The sequence below is a fragment of the Peromyscus eremicus genome, chromosome X (assembly GCF_949786415.1).
Source record: "Peromyscus eremicus chromosome X, PerEre_H2_v1, whole genome shotgun sequence".
In the NCBI taxonomy this organism is placed as follows: Eukaryota; Metazoa; Chordata; class Mammalia; order Rodentia; family Cricetidae; genus Peromyscus; species Peromyscus eremicus.
The window spans coordinates 109234417-109253058 of NC_081439.1; the positions used below are offsets into that span (position 1 = coordinate 109234417).

General features: G+C 46.4%; 1 protein-coding gene across 1 annotated transcript in view; it reads left to right on the forward strand.

The window, feature by feature from the left end:
• The first annotated feature begins 354 nt into the window (after window positions 1-354).
• Bcorl1 (BCL6 corepressor like 1) overlaps window positions 355-18642 on the forward strand; it is a 72272-nt gene continuing 53984 nt past the window's right edge. The window contains exons 1-2 of the mRNA XM_059250403.1: window positions 355-980; window positions 8612-8708. The gene's annotated coding sequence lies outside the window, so the exon portion shown is untranslated. The remainder of the gene's footprint in view (window positions 981-8611; window positions 8709-18642) is intronic.

An 18642-nucleotide genomic window follows, 5' to 3' on the forward strand; every position in this document is an offset into this window, starting at 1 on the left:
GAAACCAGGCCCGGCCTGACTGGCCTGGGCGTGGGGGCGGGGGGCGAGTTCGGGGCACTTGCTGGGCTCTGGACCGAGCGCTAGGGCGGGGCGGCGCTAGGGGCTGGGCCCGACCGGCGAGGAGAGGGCGAGGGGAGGGAGAGCAGGGGGTGGAGTAGGGGCGTGGAGTTGCGAGCGGGGTCTGGCCTCGGCCGGGGGCGAAGGTAGATCTGCGGGGCCGAGAGCGGAGGGAGGGAGGCCCGAGGCAGCGCGGCGGCGGCGGCGAAGGCCAGCTTCCGCGGAGTTTGTGCCCGGGCTTCCCGGCTGGGCTCCGGCCGCCTTATGCGCACAAATGGGGTTAGGGGACTGACTGGTTGGTAAGCAACTCCCAGTGTTAGACGGTGTTCCGTGGCGATTCCCGGAAAACTGAGGAAAGACGCCGTCTGCAATTGGCCGCACCCCCCACCCACCTCTTAGCATCTGGATTCTGCTCTTTGGGGGCCATGGACCCTCCCCACCACAATCCTTTCACTCTTTCAGCACCCCTTCCGTCTCCCCCTCATCCTTGGCCATCTGAATCTCCTAGGGGTATGCCTTTGAGGGGTGGAAGGCGTCGGGGGTTGCACTTTCCCTCCCTTGGGGGCAGCCTAGTTTGTATCATATTCGTGTGAGGTAACGTCGCTTGGCGTCGTGTGGACATTGGGGTTTAGATCATTTAACCCTCCCTTCCAAGCTCTTTGATGGCTTTTAAGGAAAAGGACGGATCCCTGGATTTTTAGGACTAGAATGGGGTTTGAGGACTGGGATTTACTCTAAGCTCACTTCCACTACCAACCTCTTTACTACGAACCATTTCTATAGGGACTCGAACGTGGAGGGTGGGAGACGGGAGCGTTAATGTGCTTCTCTGTCTTTCTACAGGGTCGGCGTGGCGAAGGACAGCTAGTGTCGGAGGAAAAGTAGACACCAGTTCAACTCCGCTCGCCCCCACTATTACTTCGGTGAGGGGGACAACGCTAAGGGGATGCTGGTGGGTTGGGGCCCAGTATAAGAGTAGGGGTGAGTAGTCACCCCCTGAGGGATTCTTCACTGGTGGGGAGAGAAAGGCGAGCCCCAGCTTCGGGGAGGGTTCCAGGGAAGGAGATGGAGGGTGGCGACGACAAGGAGGGGGGGTGCGGGAAGAATGGAAGAGTCACACCCTGCTTGCAAGGGGAGCCTCCCTCAGGCTCCTGGGAAAAGGGGACTGAATACGTGTGCTCTGTGGTACCGGGGCAGGAGAGGTCTGGGGATGGTTCAAAGAGTGATTTGCACACTGGTTCTGTCACTAGTGGCCTGAGAAAGTCAGGTCGGGGCATGAGGTGGAGAACGTTGGAAGGAAGGCAGACAACCAACCCTCTGGCCTCGGCGCCCTGATCATCTCCCTTCCTCAACCTCCCTTTTGAGGGGCGTCGGGGTGGGGGGCGTGGAGCTCTTGGAGCCCCGAGGATTGAGTGCCTCCGCCTTTCTTGGGAGTCTATCTTTTTGCCCAGCTTGCTACAAGCTACCACTGCCTCCCTCTCCGGAATCCGCTCGGTTCTCTCAGCGATCCCCTCCTCCTCCTCCTCCTCTCCCCTCCCCTCCCAGTGTCACCGGGGCTGCTTGGCTCTGCCCCCTTCGCCGCCGCTTGCTCCCAGCTTTAGTCCCTCCCTCTCATGCTTGCTCCCTCCCTTCGCCTCCTCCTCCCCACCCCCTCCCCCGTCTAGGCAGCATTCTGGGAGTTGTAGTATCTTGCAACGCTGGCTGGCGCCGCCCGCGAACAAGGCCGGACTTCACTTCCCGTCGAGCTCTGCGACCGGCACCCACTCCACCAGGCTTCGCTCACACACACAGACACACACACACACCGCTCTCCCCCTCACTCTTTCGCTCGCCGCGGCGCTGCCAGTGTGTGGCTCTGTCTCTCCTCGGCTTTGCTGAGCCCTCCCTTCTTCCTCTCAGTTCCTAGAGTCCGACCGCCGCCGCCGTGAGAGGAGAAGGAGGTCGGTGGCGATAAGGGGCGGAGGGGGGCATCGGATCCCAGCAGTGTTAGGCGGGTGGTGGTTCAAAGAGGGTGAGAGGGAGCTCGGGTGGCGGCCTGAGCCTCCCTGCGGAGCCGACCCGGGAACAGGTGCGTCTTTTTTCTCTCTCCCCCAACCCCTCCACCCCTTTTGACTCCCCGGCTTTTTCGTATTCCCCCACCCGCTTCTTTCTATCCTAAGCCTTTCCCCAACCCTGTCCGTTCTTCTCCCCTCAGCCTCTCAGCTTGCCCCCCGGGGGCGCCGTCCTCTCCGTTTCCCCGGACGTAGAGCTCCCTAGAGCTCTCTCTGTCCTCGCCCCTCCCTTCGGGACAGCTCCCCTCCACTTCCCACCTTCGTACCCCATCCCTGCCCTGCCCTATCCCCTTCTCGACCTCCTTCTCTTTTAGCCAGGTGAGACTTGTTCAGCACGATCCAAGAGAGTCTTCCTCTCGGCTGGGCGGGGGTCTCCATGGAAACGGGGGTCGGTAGATACTGGAGGGGGGAACCATAGGAATTACCCCACTCCACAGAAAGGGAGGTGGAGGCTATGGTCTTGGCACTACCTGGCCCCAAACCCTGATCCAAGGATCCGACGATCCGAAGGGAACCTGGCCAACAGGGCAGGGCGAGAAAGGGCTTGTTATTTTTTTTTTTTGGGGGGGGGGTGTCCGTGATGAAGTCTTGAAGAGACCGGGAGAAAATGCCCTCCAACCTTAGAGGTGGAGGTGCGACGGGTGCTTTCTCAGGGTTGCTTTCTCCCCTGTTCTGGGGTGCAGGAACCGTAGGGTAAGGGGTACCCCTAGGTGGCGGCGGGGCCTGGGTTCGGGAGTGGGAGTGCTGTGATGGGGGCAGGGGCAATTATCCGAGTCCCTGGAAAAAAGGCGGGGGATGACTTCGGAGCGCCCAAGCTCCGCTGCCCTCGCTCTAGGGGCGGGGGCTACCGGGCCAGGCGAGGCGGGGAGGGTGTTCAAATTGAAGGAGGATGAGATGGGGGCAATTCATACTGGCCCCGGCAAGCCTGGTGGGAGACCCGGCTTGCAAGCCCTCAACCCGCTTCGCGCCAGGCCTGGAGGCAAGGGGTCTGAGAGGAAAGCAGAGGGCTGGGAAGGAGGGAGGCTCCGGTTACGGGGCCAGATTTCGGGATCAGGGGCAATCCCCTGGCCCTAGGAGAAGGAGGGAGAGGGATGGCCGCGAACCCCAGGGTTCCCCCACCCTGGTTCCTAAGGGGCGTGAGGAACGGACAGCAGGCCCAGCGGAGCTGGATTCGAGCAGATCGTGGCCAGGGATTGGGGGGGCTTAGTGGTGGTCTTGGGGGGGAGTAGTCCGGCGGCGGGGCGGGCGGGCGGGGCGTGGGGCTCCGGCGGGCGGCGGGGCGGGGCCGGGGCGGCGCTGCTGCCGCTGCCGCCGCCGCTGCTGCTGCTCCTGCTGGGGCCGCCGCCGCCGTTGCCGCCGCCGCCGCTTCTGGGCGGGGAACCGAGGCCAAAGAGAGTCCCGTGCCGGGGCAGAGGGCGCAGGCGGCGCGCGGTGGGGAGGGGGCCTTTCCGCGGGCGGGGGCAGGCTGGGGGTGGAGTCCCCGACGGGGGGCGGTACGAGCCAGGACGACGACGACGAGGAGCCCCGGGGGCCCGGTGCGTGGAGGACGAGGTGCTGGGAGAAGGAAGGGGGGGGGGGGTGGGTCCCGCGACGGGCCTCGTGGGCTTAGCTCCCGGAGGTTCGGTTTTGGGACAGAGTCCTATGGGGGCACCCAGAGGCCAGGAAAGGGATAGAGAGGTGAACTGGACGGTGGAGGGGGGCCCTCCTCGCCGGGGTCCCGTGGAGAGGAAGGCTGGGCCGGAGGGACGTCCGGGCAAGGCTGGGAGGAGCCGGCCGCACCAAGGCTGGGGTTTTCGTGTTATGGAGGTGCAGGAGATTGTTGTATCGAAAGATGTGGTCGAGGGGAAAGGCGGGAGGGAAGCACGCTGCAAACCCAAGAGGCCCAACACCACAGGCCAGTGGAGGTGCCCTTCTGTTCCACTGAGCCTCCCCTCTCCTCTCGGTATTAGAAGCACTGTTTTTGTTGCATTGTTTTGAAATTTTCAAGGCTGCCTGATCAAACTGTCGACGTGGTGATACTTTCTCATTCTTGCTGTTTTCTAGAGTAGACAGTAAGGACAGCCTTCACTTGGTGAGCATTCTTCTAGCCCAGCGTTTGGTGGCTCTTTGCATGAGTGTGGGAAGGGGGCCTGTAAGGCAAGCCACAGATGAATACTTTCAAGGCGATTTGGAGGTCGTCCCCATGACACAGGGGTAGAGTACAGTTGCAGATAGCTTTGATCAGACTTCTGGGGTACACTTGAAGGCTTCAAGGATTAGTCCCATGCTTCCTTCAACTTAGAAGGCTGTTTCTCAGAATCACACTGCAGAAACATTTCGTGGAGAAAGAAATGGGACATGAATTTGGAGTTGGGAGTGGATAAGGTTCATGATAAAATTCTAAGGATAGAAGGGAGTTATCTTTTTTAGTGGCCATCTTATGTTATTCTGTTTAGTATGTCCTGTCCTTGAATGTTGGGATTGAGGGCCCTTTCTTACTGGGGACACTCTAGGTGGCATAGCCAAGGATGTTTGGGCAGAGTTTTAGGGTACTCGAATTGAACATGATGTCACCATGTGGTACTGAAGATGACAGTCTGTAGGAAAGAAACTTACAAGATTCCACTGGGGATTAAACGAGATAATCCCATTCCAAGAATCACCCAGAGGCTCCAAAAGGAAGTGAAAGGTTGAGAAGGAACCTGTAAAATTTTGACAGAGAAACAAAGGTAGCAAGAAAGACTGAGGGAGCACCAGGGGACTTGATGAATCAGGTTAAAAGAATCTGAAGTTCCATGATGTATTTGAGGACTGACATGGCCATGTTGAGAAGTTTATGAGGATATTGGTAGCAGGTACTTTTTGCACCGGAGGAAACTGTCTTGAGGTGGATCTGGGAGATGAGAGCCACAGGTCTTGGCACAGAGGCTTATTAAAACTGACTTTGTTAAAAGGGCTTTTCACACACACTTAAGCACAGGCAGTAACGAAAAGAGAGACACTTGTGGGGGGGGGGGATAAGATATAACCACATGTGGGTATGGCCTAATCAAGGGAAAGTCACTCTAAAACTTACTTTGAAAAGTTTGACTCTTGCTGGGTGGTAGTGGTGAGCACCTTTACTCCAGCATTCAGGAGGCAGAAGCAGGCAAATATCTGAGTTCGAGGCCGGCCTGGTCTCCAGAACAAGTTCCAGGGTGGCCAGGGCTGCAGAGAAACACTGTCTCGGGGGAAAATAAGTCTGACTCACTTACCCGATTTGCAGGCATAGTAAGTTTCTTTTTGTTTTGACTCTGATAGGAAGAGAACTAGATACCTAGTGACAGAGGAAGGGGAAGGGATGCAGAAGTCTGGGTTAAATAGACTAGTTCTCTGAAACAGAGCAATAAGGAAGGGCTGGTTAATTGTTGGGATAGGGCAGAGGAAAGCTAAGTGAGTTGTAGCCAGCTTTGCTGTCGGAGTCTGTACTGTTCAAAGTAAAGGGAAGTTCTAGAAGATAAGGGGGCTGTACCAAGGGCACTCTTAGGGATCTGGATATTTTTTTTAATTTGCCAGAGAAGGGGTGTGTGTGTGTGTGTGTGTGTGTGTGTGTGTGTGTGTGTGTAGGGGGGCAGCAGGAGGAGATCCTTTTCCTTCTCACTGCCTTAGAGGCTCTTGGTAAGCAAAGGAGGCTTCTCTGGGGGTGTGTATCTGCCTTGTTCATGATGCAGTCTACACAGGCAGGTAAATGCTTGGTAAAGGTGGCAGAGGATCTCAAGGTATGATTAATCTGCACTGTGGGCTTTAGGGAAGAGCTTTGCTGAGAGAAACAGAATCATAGGAGAAAAAAGTTCTACCACTAGACAGAAGGAAGGCAAAAGAAGTCAGAAAGCAGGTCGGTAGGGCAGTGAAGGGGGAAGGAAGGTGACCATCACTGTTCCCATGTCAGGTCTAACTAAGGAGAAAGCAGTACCTTGAAATCTCCAGGGTAATGTTTTCCAAAGAAAGTTTGAAGAACCCTTAGGGCTCTTTACACTTTAGTGCTAGAATTGCTAGAGCAAGAAGGAAGATCATGGATAAAAATAGGGCTAGGGAGAAACTGGCATTTAGAGGAAAATAGAAATAGAAATATATTTACCCATAAAGAAGTAAAGGTAGTATACATGTTAAAAATGTAAAATTCACAATATGGGCTGGGCATGTAGAATGGTTGCCTAGCATGTGTGATGGCCTGAGTTCAAGCCTCAGTGTTGAAACAGAAAACACAAATGCACAGTCTGAACGAAGAGAGTCATAAAGAGCGATAGGAGAGAAGCATTCAGATGCTATATGGAGCTGGTGTTGAGAAGTGTAAAAATTAACTTTCGATAGCCACTACTGTGGGAGGACCCAGGAAACAGAGGGCTGGAATTAAGTGAAACATTTCTTAGGAAATCCTGATGAGTATAAGGATTCTGAATGGGGAAAGGGAGTCTTGGTCTCAAATAGAATGGAGAATAGGAGAAACTGGGAATACACCTGTTTTTCCCGTCTGTAAGTGGGAGGAATCCTGGATATAAGGAGGTGAGTGATAGAAATTCCAGTGTGAAACAAGGATCTGAGATAAAGGATAAAGAACAAGGATCTGAGCGCCTTGGGCCAGAACTGGAGGGTGGGGTTAAGGGCACCAAGAAGAGACTAATCAGGGTTAGACTAGACTACATTTACACTGGTTTGTGAATTCTAGGTGGAGCTGTCTGGGACTCATTGGGCTGGCTGTTAGATGCATAGAGCTCTTTCCCAGGGCCAGCTAGCCTCTGAGAATCCATGGCAGGAATTCCATGTTGAGTTTGGGTGGGAAAAATGAACACTAGAGGGGAACCGAGAGAGTAGGGAAATTGAAAATTGTTGACTAATTAAACTGAAACGGGGGAGAAAACACTGATGAGGATGTGAAGGAAAGGGGAGCGCTTAGACCCAAGGTTTTTTTTTTTTTTAAAGGAAGAAAGGAAATTTCTTAATGTTAGCACTGGAAATCAGTTTGAGTCTGTGTCTGCTTGAATGTTTAGTGTCAGGACAGTTAAAGAGAGAAGAAATAAGTAATCTACCTTTCTGTCACTAGGGGATTCTAGGGCAGTATTTTATATAATTACTTATATGAGCCAGGCATTATTCATGCCAGTCTGTAAAATGTAGGAAACCATCTTCTTTCTAAATCATATCCTTTCTTGCTATTCATAACTTTAAAATGGTCTTTTATGTTGAAAATGTTCTTTAGTGAACTAAAGTTGTGTTCTGGTCAAGAGGAAAACTTAACTCGGTTTCTTCCCCCACAATCCCAATAAACTCTTGTAGTTTTCCGTTTTTTTTTTTTTTTTCTTGTAAAGCGATCACAACTCTTTCCTCATAAAACATGTAAAAATGGATCATTTTTTAGCAGAGTATGTGTAGATTTGCTAAGGAACAGTGAAGAAAAAACTCCTGAGTGTGTGTGTGTGTGTGTGTGTGTGTGTGTGTGTGTGTGTGTGTTTGTGTTGGGGGGGGGACTCCAAGGGAAGAATACCCTGTATCTTTTTTTGATTTGGGGTTTTGTGTTTGTTTTTGGTTTTTTGTGAGACAGGGTCTATGAAGACCAGATTTTTCCTTGAACTCACAAAGATCTGCCTGCTTGTGCCCCTACCTCCCAAGTGTTAGGATTAAAAGTGTGTGCTACTATGCTCAGCCTCTTTTTTATTTATTTATTTATTTTTTATTATTTATTTATTTATTTATTTATTTATTTATTTATTTATTTATTTATTTTGGTTTTTCGAGACAGGGTTTCTCTGTGTAGCTTTGCACCTTTCCTGAAACTCGCTTGGGAGACCAGGCTGGCCTCGAACTCACAGAGATCCACCTGGCTCTGCCTCCCGAGTGCTGGGATTAAAGGCGTGCGCCACCACCGCCCGGCCAGCCTCTTTTTTTTTATTTTATTTATTTATTTATTTATTTATTTTGGTTTTTCGAGACAGGGTTTCTCTGTGTAGCTTTGCGTCTTTCCTGGAACCCCCTTTGGAGACCAGGCTGGCCTCGAACTCACAGAGATCCGCCTGCCTCTGCCTCCCGAGTGCTGGGATTAAAGGCGTGCGCCACCACCGCCCGGCCAGCCTCTTTTTTTTAAAAAAAATAAATAAATTGCAGGCTGGATGTCAAGGTTGTATTTTCCCTGATAAATGAATTGTGATGAATTTGAAGATGTGGCTTATTATTTGTAAAATGCAGTAATTTTTAAATTTCCCCAATAGAGTTAAATGTGACTTCATTTGGAGTTGAAGAGTTTAGCTTGGGCTAGAGATTTGGGAAGGACTGAATTCTATGGAGGAGAAACTTTGTGTTTGAGGCTTCTTTACTGACTATCTGCTAAGAAACAAAATTTGCTTACTTTATTACTAAGGTGTGTCTAGAAATCTTGGTGTTGGTTCCATTTAAGGGTACAGTAGAATTTTCTCAATGAAGGGGTATGAGAATAATAAGACTTTTGTTTTTCTAAGTTCTGTGAAATGTATAATACACAAATATAATCCCAGGGAGAAGATGCACTGAATACTTGGATCTATGAGACGATTGAATATATTTTCTCATGAAGAGTCTTTGCTCAGTTGAACTTGGTTCTACCATGCCCAGGTGAGCTTGCATCCTAATTAATCTACTGCTTCAGAGACAGACCTGTGTTAAAGTCCTTGTTCTTCAACTTCTTAGTAGTAGGGCAGGAAGCAAGTCCCTCCTAACTTTCCTGAGCCCTGGTGTTCTCATCTAGACAATAGAGATGATACTAATATTATAGGATGGTTAGAACTATATAAGATAAAATGTATGTAGTAACTGCTAATATACTTAACACATGGGATCTAGTTTTAAAACTAAAATTTCTTACTTGTCTTATGACGTTACTTACTATATACTGTGGCAGAATGAAAACAAAAAATTCATTCTGCTACCCCCCCATCTTAGCCCTTTGTCCTTTTTCTCTACAATCCTCTTTAATTAGTTTAGTATACATTCAGCATTTGCTACATGGTAGGAAGTAATACCTTACCTCATTGCTGCATCTACCTCTTTAACAGCTGTGCCGTGACACTACTTGCTATTTCAGGAGAGGAACTGAAGACTGTATATGCAGTTGAAATTTTAAGGGAACTTTGGGGCTACAGGTAAACTTCGTTTAAAAAAAAAAGGCCTTGGGAGATGGTCCAGTTGGCAAAGTACTTGCTGCTCAAGTATGAGAACCTGAGTTCAATGCTTAGTGCCCATGTAAAATCTGGGAATTGTGATGAGCCTGTAATCCTAGGGCTGGAGAGGTAGAAACAGATCTCTGGGTCTACCACTGACGTCTAGCTTCAGTGAAAGACCATCTCAAAAAATAAGGTAGAGAGCATTGACCTCTGGGTCTTAAAGACATATGCATGTGTGGTGAATGCATGTGCACATGATCCCACTTTTTATTTATTTATTTTTAGATTTACATATTTCCAAATAACCACTTTAAAATATTTATGTTTTAGAGATTCATTTATTTTTGTTATATGTGTATGAGTGCCTGCCTTAATGTATGTGTGTGCACCATGTGCATGCCAGGTGCCCATAGTATCAGAAGAGAGTGTCAGAATCCTTGGAATTGGAGGTACATATGGTTGTGAGATACCATGTGGGTGCTAGAAACTGGACCCAGGTCCTCTGCAAGAGCAAAAAATGCTTTTAACAGCTGAACCATCTCTAACCTTTTATTTATTTTGAAATTTTATTTTGTATATATGTGTGTTTTGCCTACATACATGTCTGTGTGCTGTTTGCATGACTGGTATCTTGGAATTAGAGTTAAAAGACTATTGTGAGCTACCATGTGGGTGCTAGGTATTGAACCTGGCTCCTTTAGAAGAGCAGCCAGTGCTCTTAGCAACTGAATCATCTCTCTAGTCCCCTTTATTTTATTTTTAATTGTGTGTGCATGTGGTGTGTGTGTGTGTGTGTGTGTGTGTGTGTGTGTGTGTGTGTGTTGTTTGGATATGTGTATGTGAGTGCAGGTGCCCATGGAGGCCAGAGGTATCAAATTCCCTGAAGCTGCCTGATATCAGTGCTGGGAACTTAACTAGGGTCCTCTACAAGAGCAATATATACTCTTAACCACTTAGCCATGTCTCCAGCCCAAAATACTGCTTTCAATAAAGGGCTTTTAAATTATGGCTGCTTAGGCTTTCTAGCTGTCTCTGGAAATTCTAGGAAAGCTGATAGAACCTGGAGCTGATGTGCTTCTATGATAAAGATGCTCATCAATGATTGTATGGGAGAGAATAATACTGAAGAAAGCTCTGGGTTCCCCAAAACAAACTTTTGGGCAAAGGAAAAACAGTGGCCTTCAAAGTAGATCTCCTCTGTGCAGCTGGAGTGGACTTTGTGTCAACAATTGGGTCTCTGTTAGCTATGCCAATATAGGAGAGACCGATGACAGGCCAATTGAAAACAGCAGATTGGCTGACAAATTAACAATTTGTTTGACTTAGAAAATGCATTGTTATTCTCTACCTGCCCCCATACCCCTGAGATTTACCTGCCTATTTTTATTCTGTTTAGGCAAATATTATAGTTGTTCTCTGAACACACATCTACCGGTATTCCATAAGTCACCTGAGTTTAAAAACTAGCTGTGGATGTATTACAGTGAGATAGTTGGAAGTTGATTTTATTAATTTGCTTGGCATAATTTTATTTTAGTTTTGTGATTATCTTTATTACAGAGATAAAGCAGGAAGAAGGTTGATGTGAGAGCAAGGCAGTAAAAGGAATACTTTCATCCAGTTTTGTTTTGTTTTGTTTAGTGTGGTGTGTGTGTGTGTGTGTGTGTGTGTGTGTGTGTGTGTGCGTGCGCGCGTGTGCGCGCGCGCATGCGCACGCGCATGTGCATGACAGCTTGCAGTAGTTGGCTCTCTCCTTCCACCATGTGGGTCCAGGGATCAAATTCAGGTCATCGGGCTTGGTGGCAAGTGCTTTACCCATTGAGCCATCTCACTGGCCCTGTTTTGTTTCTTTTTATTTTTTGAAACAAAGTTTCATTGTATTGTCCAGGCTAGTCTTATGAGTTCAAGTGATCTTCCTGCCTCAGTCTCCCGAGTTATCAGAGACTGCAGGTGTATACCATTGTGCTAGACTTAACTAATATTTTCTACCTGGGGTTCCTGGTCTCTGTATGATACAGAAAAGGTTTGGTTTTCTCCAATAGTTTAGCAAGCTGTTTATTGAGCCCATTTTGTGTGCCTTATATCATGCTAGACCCTACTGGAATGGAGCTAGTAAACCTTTGGATGGGTAGTAGAGAGAGTCATTATGGGATTTGAAATTCTTTGGGCAAATACTGTGTAATAAAAGGGAAAAGAAAACATAGCTTCAAATGAATTATATACATGATCTATATGTAGTCAGAGTCTTATCTCCCGTAAGAGAACAGAAAAAAATAACCTGATGGTCTCTCCAAATATGTATGTATGTGCATGGTTTAGGATTGTTTTACAAAAGCAAAACTTGGACGATGAGGACTCCCCTTTCCATGAAAAAGTCTGTATCATAAATACAGTATGCTAAAATGGAGGCACCAGAGGGCCACTGCCATAGTCTATAACAGGAAGGACATAGAAACATGGCAAAAGTGATTCACATCTTCATGTTGGATGTGTGAAAGATACACTAGATGTTCTCAAGGTACTGCTGAAGATCAAGATGGAGAAAAATCAACTCTTATTTTTGGATTAACAGAAATGACAAGTCTCACAAAATGTCCCTGTTTACATAGATGTCTTGTTGAAGTAGCTTTGAGTTTTAAAAGAAATAACTAATTTCATTTAGGTTTTCTAGCTATCTGTGACATGTAAAAGTTGTACAAAATCTTTTTAAAGATAATTCTCTCTCTCTCTCTCTCTCTCTCTCTCTGTGTGTGTGTGTGTGTGTGTGTGTGTATGTGTGTGTACATGAGTGCCTACAGAGGACAGAAGAGGGCATTGGACTCCCTTGAGATGCAGTTACCAGGCAGTTGTGAACCATTTGACATGGGTACTCAGAAAGGAACTCCAGTAGGAAGTATTTTTTGTTTTGTTTTGTTTTTGTTTTTGGAGACAGGGTTTCTCTTTGTAGTTTTGGTGGCTGTCCTGGATCTCGCTCTGCAGACCAGGCTGGCCTCGAACTCACAGAGATCCACCTGCCTCTGCCTCCTGAGTGCTGGGATTAAAGGTGTGCACCACCACCACCACTGCCCGGTGAGCAGGAAGTATTCTTAACTGCTGAGCCATCTTCTAGCCCCAGTTGTACAAAATCTTACAGCTAGAGCCGAGTTTAGTATAAAGCTATTAATACAGTGATATATTTTCCTTAGATAGAGTAAATCAGTTTCTTTACAGCAGGAAATGAAAATGAGTACTGTGAATAATAGGGAAAAATCAAGGCAGAGTGTAGATAAGCTAAAACAATCTTATGTTATGAAAATATAAGTAAACCATGAAAACTTTTGTTTTGGCTCACGTCATCCTCAAAATATATTACCTCTGGTCCTTGTAAGTGCTTCTATGTTATGCTCAGTTCTTGGTAGAGACTACTATATGTTATTTGGCAGATGTAGTGATAAATGGGCATAGTGGGATCGTCTTGAGATGTCGAGAATTGGAGGAGTGAAGTGTTCTGTAAGGTTTCTACCACAGTTTAGGCTATGGCTCCAGTAATGCATCACTGTTGCATGTGACGGAACAGTGATTAGATGACTCTATTTAATACTGCTGCTATCTGATTGCATTGTTTTTTTTCCGTATTTGAGACAGGGTCTCACTATGTGTCAAAGGCTATGTCTGAACTAGCTATATAGCCCAGGCTAGCCTGAAACTAGGGATACTCCTGCCTAACTCTCCTAAGTTCTAGGTTTATACCTTCACACCTATTGTCTTGAATGGATTATGGATGTTCCTAAATATCAAGTCATCCCTAAAAGCATGGGTGTGTATAATGCTCTTAAAACTCCATGTTAGTGCTCTCAGGAGTTCTGTAGAATTGTAAGCCTTGGTCATCTAGTTGCTGAGATGACTATCCAGCCTCCCAAGGTGACTGACTACATTGGCAATAACTAAATTCATCAGATTGAGTAAGCTCTCATCTGTATAATAGACAGTTAACATTCCTTTGTATCCAGTCTCATAAATGTTTATAGGCACAGTTTTTAAACATGGTGCTACCCAAGGAGTCTGTGAAGCTAGCCATGCTAAAATCATATGCAGGCAATTCCTTAGCCTTCTTGTTAAATACAAGAATTAAGATATCTTGGAAGAGGATGCAATATGCCTTGGAAGAGATGCAATATGTCTGATCTCTGATGGTAGACACCAGTGGAAATATTCAGATATGACAATAAAACAAGGGAGCTAGAAAGTGTTCGGATAGATTTAGTCAGACAAACTGAACAGCACAAAAAGTTCCTATTGTTTAAATTACTGAGTTGATCTTTGTGTGTCTGCTATCATATATGGTGGTAGAAGGACCTGCTTTGTATGAAGGGAAGCACAGTAAAGCAATTAGGACATGTCTATGCCACTTGAGTTTCAGGTACTGATAGCTGATAAATAGCTAGAAAAGGTGAGGGGATATAGACATGAGGGACAGGGAACAGAATATAAGAATGCCCTTCTATGGAAAACCACTAAAACAGAACAGCTTAAACGGGGAAAACATTCTCATTGGTGTTAAAAGTTTGGGGTATGTAGTTAATGGGAAAACATAAGTGTTAATATCCTGTTCAATACACACGGCAGGAGGTAGGGCAATGATGCTGCTTTTCCCAAAGTGGAGTAGTAGGGGTAGCCTTTCCCTTGCTTCTTTGAAGGCTTTTTCTTCCTCATGGGAGTGTTAACTTACCCAAAGCTCTGTGTTTCTATTGGAACAGTAGGACCCAAAGTGTTCTTCATTAGTCACCACTGACCCAACCTTCCTCCTTACATTGTCTACTGGCCACACCTGTAGTCTAAAGGACAGATTTAAGGCCATGCTTCAAGATGAATATTCAAGGCCAGAGTCAGCTGCATAGTGAATTTGAGGCCAGCTTGAGTATCATGAACCTCCATCTCAAAACAAAACAAAAACTACTCTAACTCAATAAAGAAACACAAACCTACCATCTACTCTAGTGTAAAATATTTGTCATATTCTTGCTCTGTCACCTCCCTTAATGTTCTTCTCTTCCTCAAATGCAGTGATGACCATGCATTTGCTTTTAATTGTTGTGAAATCTTGTTCTGGCATCTTTGTTTCAAAGCAAAATTGTGCCCTTTTGTAAAGTCTTTACACTTTAGAGCCGCCCATGGTGCCCCAAACCATGGATTGGGCTATAACTTGTTATATACACCTTTTATCCCCTGTTTTGACAACATATTCTCTCTAACCTTTTCTAAAAAGCTACAGTGCTTCCCCACAGTATTTCAGTTTGGCCCATGATGGTGAAATATTTCAGGTTCCCCTATTTCACTTTTCCCGTTTGATTGCTGTATATCATGGGCTTCTTTCTCCTTTATGCCATCTATACCTGCTCTTATCTGCCAGCACATTTTCTTTCCTTTTGGAGTTGTTTCTTTCTCTTTTTTCCCCTTCAGATCTCTATATCATGGTATTCCTTCTAGTCCCTATTCATTTTCAGCTTAGCTGCTATTTTCACCATTTTAAAGTTATTTCTCTCCCATTAGTCCATTCTCATCTTGTTTTCCCCTATTCTAGTGTGGCCATTATGGCTGACTACACACTCTGTGCAGCCTACTTGCTAGACACATTTCCTAGGATCTCAGTCAGTCTATCTCCTCTATCTACATAGGCCTCCTAAATGGCAAAGTTCTATTTTTTTTTCAGACACACTTGCTGCTTTGAGCTTGTGAACATGTGCTCTTCTTTGTCCTTATCATGAGTTAGATAAGACTTTTGAGGATAGTTTACAGTGGTCCCACTCACTGCTTTCTAGGCAGTGACCAGCATTTGAATCATGGGTCATGCAGCTGTTCTTAACAATTTGTGACACCTGGGAAAGTCCTTTGTGCCTGTGATTCCTTGGTCATTTGGGATTACCAGATTTCTTCCAAGTTCCTTTTTGGAACTTCACCTTCTAGATTATGGTTCTTACGGGGAGGGGCAGAGAAAGAGAGAGAAGTAGGTGGAGAGAATGAGAATATCAATGTGGGCCTTCGAGTGAAAACAAGTCGGTGTGAAAGCATGTGTGCCATGTGTGTTTGTAAGGGTTTTTCCCCCTCTTCACCTCCCTGTGTGCTTTATAGTGAGTGATCACTAACTTGATTGGACAGGATGTAACAAAACAACATCCTAGGCTTACTGAATCAGAATATGTGGAGCTGAGACCTAAGATACTGTTTGAAACCAGCTTCTCAGTGATCTTGGCTTGGGAAACACTGGTTTGCATTGACTGTTCTGGTCCTGCTCCTCCTTTGCCAGCAGAAGCCTGTTTTTTAGTGAATCATTTGATGCTACCATTGGCTTTCTCTCTTGCTACATGAATCTTGCCTTCTTATGTAGGCCACTTAGTTCAGTATCCTGCCTGTGTGTCTGCTGTTTTCTAACCCTTGAGCACAAAGACTACTGTTAATTAGCAACAGTGGACTTCAGATGGCTACGAGTGCTCCTCTGGTAAAATCATGAGGAATGTTACAAGGCCAAGATTTAAGAGGTTGTTCAATCTTCAAGATTTCATGAAGGCTAGATGGATGGGTCAGTGGTCAAGAGTGTGGACTGCTCTTACAGAAAACCAAATTTGATTCCCAACACCCAATCAGGTGGTCTACAACCACCTCTCTAACTCCAGCTCCAGGGATCCAACACCTTCTGGCGCGCGCGTCCCCGTACATGCACACAGAGAATAAATTTTAAAAAAGACTTCTTCCAAGTGGAGGCATCGAGTGTCGGTTTTGCCCTCTAGGTTGCCATACACTACATCATGAACATGTTTGTTTTTAGCTTCTGTTTTGTTTTGCTTCTACCTTTCCTCTTATGTTTTTGTTGGGCCTAAAAACTAGATGTTTAGTATGTTGCTCTGTTTCCAAACATTGGGAATCCAACTTTGACTTCTGTCCTAGACCAGCAAACAATTTTTGAAAATACAGAAATAATTTTGAGTGAAAATGATGTGGTCTCTGAAGTACCTGCTGCTTACAGATACTTAGATAGCTACTAAAGTGTGTACATGGTGTTGAAATTCATCTTCCAGCAAGAATAGGTCCTTCCTTTGCCTGATTCCTATAATGTTTCCTAGAGAAGATAAAAAAGTATTTGGTGTATTAGCCAGCAAGCAAGATCATTGTTTCTTTTCTCTTTCTCTTTGTTTTTTTTTCCCAGAGACAGTTTCTCTGTGTATCTCTAGCTGTTCTGGAACTCACTCTGTGGACCAGGCTGGCCTGAACTTAGAGGTCCACCTGCCTCTGCCTCCCAAGTGCTGGGATTAAAGGCGTGTGCCACCATCACCCAGCACACCATTGTAGGTTTTTAAAATTTTTTTTTCAAGACAGGGTTTCTCTGTGTATCCCTGCTGTCCTGGAACTCGCTCTGTAGACCAGACTGGCCTCGAACTCAGAAATCCACCTACCTCTTCCTCCTGTGTGCTGGGATAAAAGGTGTGCACCACCATTGCCTGGCTAAACCATTTTTTTTTAATCTAGGAACATTCCAAGATATTCTAACAAATGACTAAAACTTCATTAGCAAGGATATTCAGGGAATGGACTTTTTTTTTTTTTTTTGAGACAAGGTCTTTCTATGTAGCCCAAGCTGGCCTTGAACTCTCAGTCCTCTTTGGATTACATGCACCACTAAGCTTAGCAGATAGGGTCTTAGTTAAAGATGAATCTAAAATTACCCTAATATTAGTAATGGTAAGAGATAACCTTTAAGCCTGCTGGTGGTGGCACATGCCTTTAATCCTAGCCCTTGGGAGGCAGAGGCAGGTGAGTTCGAGACCAGCCTGGTCTACAGAGCAAGTTCTAGGACAGCTAAGACTGTGGAGAAAACCTGTCCCGAGCTCCCCCACCCAAAAGATAATCTTCAGAGAAAAGGAAAGCATTATGACTCTCTCAACAGATTGAAAAATGAACACATAGTAAGGATTTTTTCTTTTTAATTAATGAGAAAGCTAGACATACTATAGCCAGTGTAAAGAAAAGGTCAAAAATCACAAATTCATGTGGAGTAAAGGAATGGGATTGCAAATGGAGGTAAAACTGGTTTTTCCACAGTGGTGGCGGGGGTGGGGGGGGAGGAGGTCAATCCCAACTTTATGGGACCATGACAGAGTTTATATACCCCTGAGCTATTTGGAATGTAGAGGTACAAAACAGGACATACATAGTGAACAGAGGCAGAATCAAGCAGCCTTGAAAGGTGCACTACAGATAATGTATGGAATTTTTTTTTGTAGTAAGCCAGCATGGTAGCCACTTTTTCATTTTGGTTTATTTTGCTTCTTGTGATTTCTCAGAGTCATTCCCTCGGGTCTAATCTAGAATTCAGTCCCATATAACATGCATTTACTGAGTCCTTACAATGTGTAAAGTATTACAGAGAAACTAAAGACAAAAACCGCTGTTATTCCTTAACTCTAGTAACTGATCCTATGGTGGAGAGACAGACATGCCATGTCCCCAGCAGAGGAGGACATGTGATAGGACAGGAAAGAAGGAAATGTTTGAGGAGAACCAGAAAGGGAGGGGTTAACCGTTCTTGTGCTGAGGCTAGGGGAATGACACAATGACATTTAAGCTCGGCATTGAGGGATGATAGTGAGGGGAAGAAGGGGTACGGGGGAGGCCGTTTCAGAGTGCAGAAGCAGCAGAGTCCTGAAACTGGATGGGCAGGAGCTGGGGGTGGCAAGGATTGCAGGCAAAGGGCAGAGGAGCTTGCAGAGAAGTTTGGAGGCCAGGTCCTGAGGGCCCTGAAGGCTGTCCTAAGAATTCTGCCTTGAGAGCTAGCTTGATTCTGATGGCTTTTGACGAGAGTAGGGAGGTCTGATCGAAGCAGCATTTCAGAAGATGAATTGATTGTGGAATCAAGCGATGGGAGGCTGAGAGAGCAGTTAAGAGGCCAGTGTAATATTCCTGGGGTGAGATGATGAAGGACTACCAGGGCAGTGGCAAGAGGGGTAGAAAGAGGAAGGGAGATAGCTTTATCAAGACTTGACACCTCATTTCATTGGGGTGATGGGGAGATGAGTTGAAGAGATTCAAGTGTGAGGACAGTAGTGCTAGTGACTAAGGAAGCATGCTGTGACGGCCTGGTGAATGGAGTGAGCAGTCATTTATGGGGACAGATAATGAGTCTGGTTTGAGATATGTTGGATTGAGAGGCTTAGTGGACATCCAGTTAACAGCAAGTTGTTGGCATCTGGAATTCTGCTGTAGGCCTATGGGGAGAGGTCAGGATTAGAGCGAGAGATGTAGGAGTCACCAGTGCATCCAGGGCTGAATTGACATTGTGACTGCTGAGAGAGATGGAGGGCAAGACTGGCATGCACAGCAAGGAGAGACCCAGAAAGAGACCCAGAATGAAGAAG